This window comes from Rhea americana, unplaced genomic scaffold (assembly GCF_003343005.1).
Source record: "Rhea americana isolate MKP2758 unplaced genomic scaffold, rheAme1 scaffold_775, whole genome shotgun sequence".
NCBI classification, from domain to species: Eukaryota; Metazoa; Chordata; class Aves; order Rheiformes; family Rheidae; genus Rhea; species Rhea americana.
Window position 1 is genome coordinate 13,291 of NW_028186951.1, and position 10,333 is coordinate 23,623.

At 55.9% G+C, this 10,333-nt stretch overlaps 1 protein-coding gene across 1 annotated transcript in view; it reads right to left on the bottom strand.

Moving 5' to 3' along the window:
* PAK4 (p21 (RAC1) activated kinase 4) overlaps positions 1-10,269 on the bottom strand; it is a 23,213-nt gene extending 12,944 nt beyond the window's left edge. Inside the window, exon 1 of the mRNA XM_085322458.1 lies at positions 10,000-10,269. The gene's annotated coding sequence lies outside the window, so the exon portion shown is untranslated. The remainder of the gene's footprint in view (positions 1-9,999) is intronic.
* Positions 10,270-10,333: the final 64 nt, after the last annotated feature.

Consider the following 10,333-nt stretch of genomic DNA (forward strand, 5'->3'; position numbering starts at 1 on the left):
GCCCGGGTCAAGGAGCCGCCACGGGGAAAACCTGTTTTGTACGCCAGCTCCCGTCTCCTCCCGAGAGCGGGGAAAGGAGTCGGAGAAGGAAAAAAAAAAAAAAAAAGCTCGGGAGCGCAAACCTGCCAGAGCTCCGAGCAGCGCAGCGCGGGTCTGCCGGAAAGTTTGGCGTTTGAGCGATAAAACGCTTACCTAATTCTAATTTTTCCCCTTTTGCCATCCGCTCGGGAGCCTCCGGCATTGCCCTGTGATGACTCAGCGTTTAAAACGGCGCTCGAAGGGGAAAGGAACCGAAAAACGCGGGTTTCGGGTACCTGCTCCCGCCTCTTCTCCCGAGTCACTGCTCCGGTTTCGCCTTCGGCGGAGCAGGATAACAGCGACTTGTCTGAAAGGGAGAGATTGGACGGAGATCTTTGGGGGRAAAAAAAAAAGAAAGAAAGARAAAAAAARGATTCTGGAAAGGATTCCGGCTTTCCCCGAAACTAGCTGCCCTGCTCGAGAAAAAAAGGATGGGATGAAGGGAGGAAAAAAGAAGACGAGGCAGAGATGGTTGGGTTTTCAAAYCCGACGGCACGTTCTTTCCGAACGGAAACCTCTTAGGCGCACGAKGGACAACGCAGCGAGCTCCCTCCCCGCTCCTTCGGAGACGACCGCAAAGCCCAAATCCAGTCACCCAGCTCCAGCCACGGCCGATACCGCTGGCGAAAAAGCGCCTCGATAAGTAAATAAGGAAAGTCCAATAAAAGCCCCAGCGGCGCTCCCGGCTCGCGTCTGCCTTYTCCTCCAGTTTACGGCACTCGCTCCGGATCGCTCACCTTCGGGTGCCGCCGCAGAGTTGTCCCTTCTCCTCTAAAGCGTCGTCGCGCTGGTTTCGGTTCGATCCGCCCGGTTTCGGGCGAGAGGGAGACAGAAACCCGGCGTTCAGAGCCGGTTTCTTAAAACACTGTAGCACGACACTGCACAGAAACGGGCAGGTTCCTTCCGTCCCCCGCGGAGGCGATTTGTGCCTCGGAGCACGAGCTCTAATTACCCTTATCTCGGTTCCCAGAGATACGAGCTGAAGCGCCGCCGACCAAATTTCTCCCTTTAAAGCAGAATTAACTGCACGCGCGACGAGATAACYYCKGCGCGCGCGYMGRRGTTTCCGCGACGGTTTCGCCGGGCYGAGTTAACGCTCGAGAGCTGAAGGCACCCGACGCTCTTCGGGCTGGAAATCAGGAGGTCGTCAGCTCTCCGAGGCTCCGAATAACCTCCCGACAGGCGAGCGTCGGGCTCTGCGACCTCGGAAGAGCCACCGGGTCTTTGTTTCGYGCTTCGTTTTTACCTAGAACGGCGGGAAAGCTACGTCGGCCCCAAGTTTTGCAGGAAAGAAGGTAATTTTGGAGGTTCATCCGCCTCGCGTAGCTTCAGAGCTTCTCAAATGGGATATCCGAGAGGAAGCGCTGCAATTCCTGCAAGTCCGGGCTCCTTCAGGGCTCGTAGGTTGGTATCCTGAGCAAAGGAGAACCCGAAGCCCTTCCTGAAAAGCTTCCAAATCCACACTCGCCAAACGAGCTCACGTACCTGAGTGCCTCGGGTCGGGATCTAAATCCGCGCTTGGCTAATTAATACCGATCCAGGCATCCAGGAGCCCCGACGGTCCAGCCCGTGAAAAACTTCCAGGAAAAAAAAMCAGCAGTTAGGGAGTAATCAGCCCACCAGCCGACGAGCTCTTCACGTGACTCAGCCGCTTACAGCGGGGCTAAGCGAAACCCCCTCAAATATAACCGCAAGTGGAAGCTCCAAAATGATTAAAAAAAAAAAAAGAAGAAAAGCCTCCCAATTTATATCTGACATCATCTCCTCGTCCTCCTCGGCTACACTGGGCAGACCCAAGGCCAGAAGAAGCAGGTTTCTCCGTGTTCACACGATCTCTTTGGTCACGGGTGGAGGAGCCAGACTCGGTCTTTATCCAGCAGCTTTTTTTTTTCCTCCTCCCTTCTAACTACTTAACAAGGAGTTAAACCACCAGGGAAGCAAAGCGAATCTGCCAAGGTTTCCCCATTTAGCCRGGATGCTCTGGCTCTTCAGCGATGGATATAATTATATTACAAAAATAAATAAAGCAAGCACGGACTTGCCCAAGGTCACACACACCTTGTGACCAAACCCCGCGAGCATCCAGCAAGCTTCGTTTATCAGCCGTTCCAGAGAGGTACGGGGAGCGGAGAGGGACTACGTCTTCATTCAGATTATTCCTAGGACTAAGCATGTTTTATTAGCCACCGTTTTATTAAACTARATAACCGCAGCAGCGGCAAACGGAGGGTAACGTGCGTCAGGGAAGAGCTACGCGTGGAGGTCACCTCTCCGCCTACCATCAGCGACCGAGAGTTTCGAACGATAAATAACCGCAAACGAAGGCAAAGTCCCTTTCGTTTATGGATAACTGGTCTTGCTGTCCCAGCAGCCTCGGAGGGGAATTACCAGTAATGATGATTTTAATGTAATCCGGCAGCAGATTGTACTTCCAAACGCAACTCGGGTTTCAAAATTCTTACGGAGGAAGAAAGACTTAGGGCGGACRACCTCCGCCTCGTCTGCTCCAAGGGGAGACTGGTCCCCGTACGGATCCAGAACGGCTCTGCCGGAACGGGAGACCTCGCTCGGCGAGAGGGGAGAAATCGTGCCCGGATATCGCAGATTCCTAAATCCAACGTATTTACGGTTTGGGAGATTAAGCGAACGGCGGCGGATTTATCGGCGCGGTTAAGAAGCGGCAGCCCTGGCGCCGCTCGGCGCCGACAAGGAAAGGAAACCGGGGCAATCTCAGCTCTCGGGCTGCCCTAGGTGCTGCCACCAAGACACGCAAGAGCCAAACGCCTTTTCCTTTAGGTTCCTTTCCTACAGGAGTGGGCGGCTTTACAGCCCGCGCCTGACGACGCTGACGTTCATCTCTACCGCAGCTTCGCGGCTCGGCCCCTTATTTACCTTTCGCCAAAGAAGCATTAGGCAGCGCTTAGATTTTCCTCTCGTTAGGGGACCTTCTCCGGCACCACCGCAATTTGCACGGGAATCGTGCCCTCGGCAAGCCTAACATTCGCGCTGGCGGAATTCGAGTACTCTGCAAAAGCAAAAAATAACGTCGCGTTAGGGAGCCAGCCAAGAGCAGCAAGAAACTCGCAGGACAGATGGAAACGCTCGGCCTCGCCCCGCGGAGTTGGTCACGCGGGTGCCGGAGAACGCGGCCTCATCCGTACGCAGAGCCTGCGGATCAGAGCCGCGTCGCGGAGGCGCCGGCTCGGCCTCCTCGGGGGACTCGAAGCCCTTAGGGATAGGGAAACGCGGCTTCCGCGGCGCGAGGTTTCCAGCGAGGCAGGAATTGCAGGCTCGGGGGTGGGAGCTGGGGAGCGCGGAGCGGCGAGGCATGCGAGGAATGCGAGGACGAACCGGCACGGGCATCTCCGGTTATTCCGGAGATCTCTCACCCCTCGTCGAGCCAAGAGATTTTAACGACCTAACGCGCTGCCATCTGCCCGAGCGGCGCGGGCCGCGCTGCACCTTCAACGCCGTCGGAAAGACGGACCTGGGAGCGCGTCCGTCTCCCGCGAGCAGCCCCGCGTCTACCCGAACGCCCACTCGCTCGGGGCTCTGCCGAAACTCGTTGAGGGAGCAGTCAGACAGCAACTCGGTCCGGTCACTACCTACCCGAGGCGGAGGAGGAAGAAAAGCACGTCCCACGCGTTAGTCCTCGGACGCTGGAATCCGGCGGGGACGGTTGCGCTCGCCGATCTCCCTCCGGGCGCCGGCGCGACGAACGCTGCCGGTCTCCGGAGCGGCGGCTCCGTGGGAAGCGCCGGCGCCCCTTTTGCTGCTGCCCACGCTCCCCRGGAGCGGGCGGGCTGTTAAATATGCCGTTCCAGGCGGATAGAAGTCAATTCACATTTGGGCAAGCRATTACCATTCGGTGCTAATTAAACCGCAAGCTGATTAGCCAAGTAAAACCTTTAATTAGCCCCTTACGTCATTTAGAAAAATTACAGCTCGTTTGCACCGTGCAGACGTGCGGCGCGGGGAAGGAAGAGTGGAGCAAGCACAGTTCARAAGAATTACACATCCAACTTCATCAGCGAAAATAGTCGTTATTTAAATATCTCTTTGTCCAGCTCTCGAGCTCTTAAGGCAAGGCACCGGTGCGTACGAGTCACCTCCGCCTTCGGAAGGAGAAACGGCTCCAGGAATCGGCTCCGGAACGCTGCTCTGATCCCGACACGGGCGGCACAGCACCGGGAAGCCCCAAGGATCGGACTTATTCCCCGAAGGGCGCGAGGCGGCGCCGCGCGAATTACGGACCCGGGGACAACTTACTTCGCGGAGACGCTTCCCGCCTCGGCGCACGGAGGATCTCGCCAAACACCGAGCGCCCCGTTCCTCCGCTCCGCCTCCGACCCGCGGCACGGGCGCCTGAAAAACTGAACTAGCAGCTCCCGCTCCAAATTATTTAGTTTCGGAGCGGCTTCGAAGGATTTGATTTGCTTCAGAGCTGCCTCAAGAGCGCAAAGGCTGCGGAATGGCATCAACGGGCTGATTTCTCTTTTTATCCCCCTCTACCTTAAAAGAAAAACCCCGAAACGTAACGCAAAGATTCATCCCCGAGTCTGTAAAGCCCAAAATATTGGTGCAGCCGTCTGGTCTCAGCTTCACCCGGTCTGTCGGAGCGATCAGCTCGTTGGGATTATTTGGGCTAAGAAACCATCAAAAAGCGCTCTGCTCTTTGGAACGGGAGATGTCCATAAAGYCTGGGGAAAAAGCGTGGCTCCCACTTAAAGGGAAAAACCTAAGAAAASAGCAAATCCTTCAGGATACATCACACCAGCTGGGAAACCCGTTTGGAAACGCGAGCTGCACCTGCGCTGCGTAAAGCAGCCTTTGAAACACTAAACCTGCCACGGCTCAGTTCRTAACGCAGACGGCAAACACCCCTCCCTCCCTCCGCTACGCTCCGGAGACATCAGTTTTTATTAAATAAAAACGCCGCCGCTGTAATTAGGCTGCACGGAAGCCGCGCGACGTCCCTGGGATTTCTCCCGGAGGTCAGGGAAAGACTTCTGGGGGAAAAAAAAAAACTAAAACATCCTTTCTCCTTAGCAGCACGGACGGGCTGAGCGCTGCTGGCGACGGGGTTGCGGCGCCGAAGCGAGCGACCGCCGGCTACCGCTTCCCCCACGACGGGCTTCGGCCCTCCTGGTTTTTCCTGGGGAAGGGGCAGCCCACGTTCCCTGCAACCTCAGGSGGAGACAGGACCTTAAGGGAGAATCCCAACCACACCCGGCATCGCGAGCGGGGCGACGTTTCGCACGCGGGCGGGCAGGGCTGGCCGGCGACATCGTTAGATTATTTTGGGGACAGCGAGGGGGTGTGTAAGCACATTAACTCCGGAAAAAAGGGGGGGAAAATATATATATCTATAATCGACTACGCAAGCGCTGCAGTGAGGACACCTAGAGGAATCGCCGCTCGGAAGCGGACGCTCCGTCCCACCGCGCTGCATCGCTCAGCGGCGGGGAAGACGAGCTGGCGGCAGAACCAGAACCCAGCACTCAAATCCGCTCGCGTTAACGAGCGGCTGCGCCCGCGTTATCTCGCTGCCGCTTTTTATTAGAGGCTTCTAGGCTGCAGCCCTCGGAACGAAGCCGCCTCGGCCCCGGGGAGGCCCCGACCGGATCCCAAGACGCTTCGATCTTTAAACCCGCTCGCGGTTTGGCACGAGCCTAAGCCTACAGACGAAAAATACCCGCAAACTGCCCATCTCGGGGGGGGGGGGGGGTTTACTTCGTTGCTTTTAAAGGCGGAACAAAAATCAGCTCAGCAGGTCAAACAAGGAATATAGGTTAAAAAAAAAAATAATGAGGAGAAAAGGCAAAGCCGTTCGCTGCGGAGCAGCACGCAGGGAAAACGGCGGAGCCGTGGCAACGGGCGGTTCGGAGGGATACGGACGCGATTCCTCCTTCTCCGGGCCACAAATCCGCGGTAAAGAACGAGCCTGGAAGGGGAAGTCAAACCGTAGAGAGGAGTCAGGAAATTCCTCGGGGAAGGGGGCAGGAAGCGAACAGCAGAGCCGTCTGTCCTCCCGCTGCCCGCGCGAGCGGGTCTCAGCACCCGCACGCCGCGCTTCCCGCCAGCTTCTCCCGAACGCAGGTGTTCGGAGAGTCGGAGAGTCGCTCGCTCTCCAGGAGCGCAAAATTCCCAGCGGAAGGCTCTGCATCAGCTGTAACCACGACGTGAAAATACGCTTCCTTCCCTCCCACCCCCTTTTCCTCCTCTGCCAAGCGCCCGCAAGCTTGCGCGTTATTCATCCGAGAAGCCAGGTAGGCAGGAGCCAAGTCCGCCGCGCGAAATCCGCGCGCTCCTCTCCCCCTACGCCGCGTTTCTGCGCTTCCCGCGCGCCGAGCCGGAGCTCCCGGGCAGCTGCTCCCGCCCAGGGACGCCGGAGCGCAAGGAAAGTTCGGGGCTTCAACACGACGCGCTGCCCGAGAGCGAACGCCAGCGATGCCGGCGACCGCCGACCGAGGAAGAGCGGCCCCGGCCCCGCGCCGATCTACGGCACGTCGGGACGGAAACGCGAGAACCCGGGTGCATTTCTGCGTCAACACGTCGAGCGCCAGCGGTAATTTGACAGGCCTGGAGGGTTCCAGGGGCCTGAGCAAAGCRAGCTGGCAAGAAATAAGATGCGATATAACGGTAAGCGCTGTCACAAGCGGTGCCGGGAGACCCGCGAGGCGGCGGGCCCGAAGCGCTCGAGGGCTATCGCTCCGTGAACCGCCTGCCAAAGGGCAGGGGTAAGACACCAGCAGCTGGGAGGAGGGAAGCAGTTAGCTCTTACCTGGCCAGGGATCCAGAATTTAAGAAAAAAAGAAAAAAAAACCCTCAAGGCGCAAAACCTTTCACCTCGGGCCGTTCTGCCAAAGCTGAAGTCAGCAGAGGTACGCGCRCCGTCTGCTCCCCGGCACTCTAGGCGAAAAGACCCTGGAACTTGCTCCCGCCGCCGTCAAAACCAGCCTGAGCGTGGCAAACGTCCAGGTATGCCGAAAGGAGGGGGGGCCCCCGGGGCGGGAGCGAGGTAGCTCATGAAAAGAGCCTTTCTCGCAGGCGGCTGGCGGAGCCCTTCTCCGGCTGAGCGTTGTCACCGCGCGCCGCSGCGATCCAGAGACGTTGGTACGGGTTTCCCCTCCGCCTTTTACTCTTCAGYAATCAAAACAAACAGCTGCGTTTGTCTCGGCGCTTGGGTGGGTTCAGTCTTTCCTGCTCCTCAAGGAGCGGTGAGGCACTCCCTGTCCAGCAGCCCGCAGAGCCATTAATGAAAACAAACTCCCCCTCCGAAGAAAAGCAGCAAGCGGGCGGACGTTACGAGGCAACTGCCGGCCGGCCGCAAAGACAGAGAAGCTGCACGACCCAAGAGAGTCCCTCTGGTCTAGCGACGGCTTCGGAGCATCCTGCAGGCTGTTTCAGCATAGCTCCAATTGGAAAYGTGTATTTTAAAACACCGATTATACATAAAAAAAAAAAACATCCTTGGCGAGACAGCATCAAGCAAGAAGTCAGCAAACACAATCTCTGGCTTCTAACCGGAGACGGCACAAAGCGCACCAAGGGGTCCGGAGTAAAGCCCCGTGACTTTTTTATTTTCACAGARACAGCTTCCTTCTGGCAGGTTTGATAAGTGTTAGCAAAATAAATGTCACCTCTGCACAGGCAAATAAAGATAACTGGTATCTGGAAAACATCTGGGAACTCGGAACAGCACAGGGGAAAGGGAGCAGAGCGTACGTTTCCACGGAACGGAGGTCAAACGTAACCCGAGTGGACGGCGATCGTTATCTCACCGCTACCTACCCTGGAAACTTTTGTGGTTGTTTCAGCACCAAAATATTTTCAAGTTCWTTATTTTTATTTGTTAATGTTAGGGTGGTACCTGATCAGCAGGCCAAGGAGGGTTTTTTCCGAGCGAACTTTTCTGAAGAGTCACAGATCAGAAACATTCACTGGCCGCAGATTCGCACGGCCTCACGTTACCACCTCACCCTGCGCAGCGGTTYGCGTGTTTCTAGCTCTACGTGGACTTTACAGGCAGTTTCCAGACAGCCTCCCTCAACCTGCGCAGGGGACAATAAATAAATCTAGCAGGTTTATTTCTTAACCAGAAAGAAAGATACTCTCCTTAAAAGGCTGCCAAGATTAGTTAATGTTTTTACTGGCAACGAGCAATAGTTCTTTGGCTACTATTCAAACTTTGTTTGGGGCTTTATTTAAAAAGCGCTTTTTCTTTTTTCCTCTCTCTCTCTCTCTCTCTCTCTCTCTCCTCCCTTCAGCTCTCCTAAGATTTAGCGGTATCCTCCCTAAAGGCACACTCTACAGCTGGGTACTTTCAATAAATATTTGCAGATATTTACAAGCCCGTCGTGTAGGATGCTGTCAGCATCAGCTTGCAACCCTGCAACACACCCAGTTAGCTGTTGCAAAACTGATTAATACACAGCAAAAACRTAACTAAAAAGTAACCCTGGAATTTTTCTGGGTTCATTCTACARCTTTGCTTCAACAAAGCGTTATCCTCGACGCGAAATAACACAGCAAACACAGTGCAAGATGCGCCAGCCTCATCTCCAGCTGTGGTTAAATTCAGCCCAGCGAACCGGTGGGCAAAGGGAAACGAGTTACACAAGCGAATAAATCCACAGCTACAAACTACACCCGCATTTGGCAGCCTGCACCGCTGCCCGTCGATCCTCCGTCCCGAGCAAAAGCAGCACCGTGGGACAGAAAAACTTTCCCAGGCGCCGCTGGCACCGTATCCGCCGCAGGAAGGCGGAGAGCGTCTGCCAGCGCGAGGATCGGAGCAGCATCGCGAGCCCTGCGTTTACTCAAAGCAGAGCACTGCGGAGTAGAGAACGGGGTTTTTTTTTAATCCTTTATCTGCTCCTGGTACGCCAAACTACGGCCAAACCTTGTTTTTAAGGGATATCCGGCGTGAGACACAGTAGCACTGAGGCATCCCGGCTCCTACACAACTTAGGTCTCCCCTCTTTTGAATATCCAGCCCAAAGTGGCATGAGATATTAGGAAAAGTCTAGCCTTGGAGCTCTCCGCAGTTCATCTTCAACTTTAAATCACCTGGACGCCGGGAAGAGAGCTGCCCTGTAAATCACTGATGAACATATCAAAAAAGGAAAGTAGTAAGAGTAAAAACAGGTGAAAACCAGGTTTCCTGGCTCCCATCAATCGTGGGCAGCAACGGGATCATCAGAAACGCCCGAGCCCACGGGCGCTGATCAGCACGCCTCGAGAGAACGGCCGCTCTCTTCGGAGCCCGCTTTGGTGACCCCTGGATACCGATAAACACACAGCTGTTCTCATTTGGAAAAGAAAAAAAAAATCAGCATCTGCAGGCTGAGTCTTGCTCTGCTTTTAATTCATGCTGCCACTTACTAGCAATTAGCAGCATTTCTACTGCGGCTAATTGAAGCGCTAAAACACGAGACATCTGCTCCCGAACACGGTTACTGACAGCGCTGTTTCCAAACAAGCGGGAGAAAGAGCGAACTTGCATTTCTGCATCCCAGAGGGAGCTCTGATAAATCCTTACAGGAAAAAAAAAAGAACACCACACGTGAAACCAGCGGTGACAACAATCATCCTTTCTCTGATTTTCCTGCCTCGCTTCTGACTACGCTTGTGGACGGTGAACAGAGTTGGATACGTTTTACAAGACAAAGAGCAGCATTTGCTTTCTCGGCCTCGTTTTCCTCGGCTGCCCCGAAGTCCGACGCAGGGTCTTTCATTCACGTTAAACGCGAAGTGCCCCAAGCTTCCCGGCACGCACGCGGAATAAGCACTTCTGCGAAGCGCTACGTGGCAATTAGAGCGGGAGCCACAGGGAAGAAGGACTCCGAGGGCGAACTCCCAACTCTGCCGGCTGACCCGCGCCTCAGCGGATAAATTATTTCATCCCCGTTTTCCTACCTGCGAGGAGGGGGAAAYTCTTATCCGAGTCAGCTGGGCATGCCGGGAGCCTCAGGTGAAGAGATGCTGCGGGAGAGTAAGAGCTTTCCGTAAGGCTCCTCACGCGGCCGAGCACGCTGCCCGCGGATCCTGCGATCCCCAGGAACGCTCCACGACAACACGCGATTTGGGCTGGTTTCAGGGCTCGGAGGGCAGCACTGCGATCTCCAGCCTTTCCCTCGCTCTCCCCGTCCGCGAACTCCTCCGCGCCCCGCTCGCCCCGGTGCTCCGACAAAGCCGCGCTCGCCCGGCCCTCGTTCACGCCCCGCGTCTCCCCCCCCCGTCCGCCCCTTCC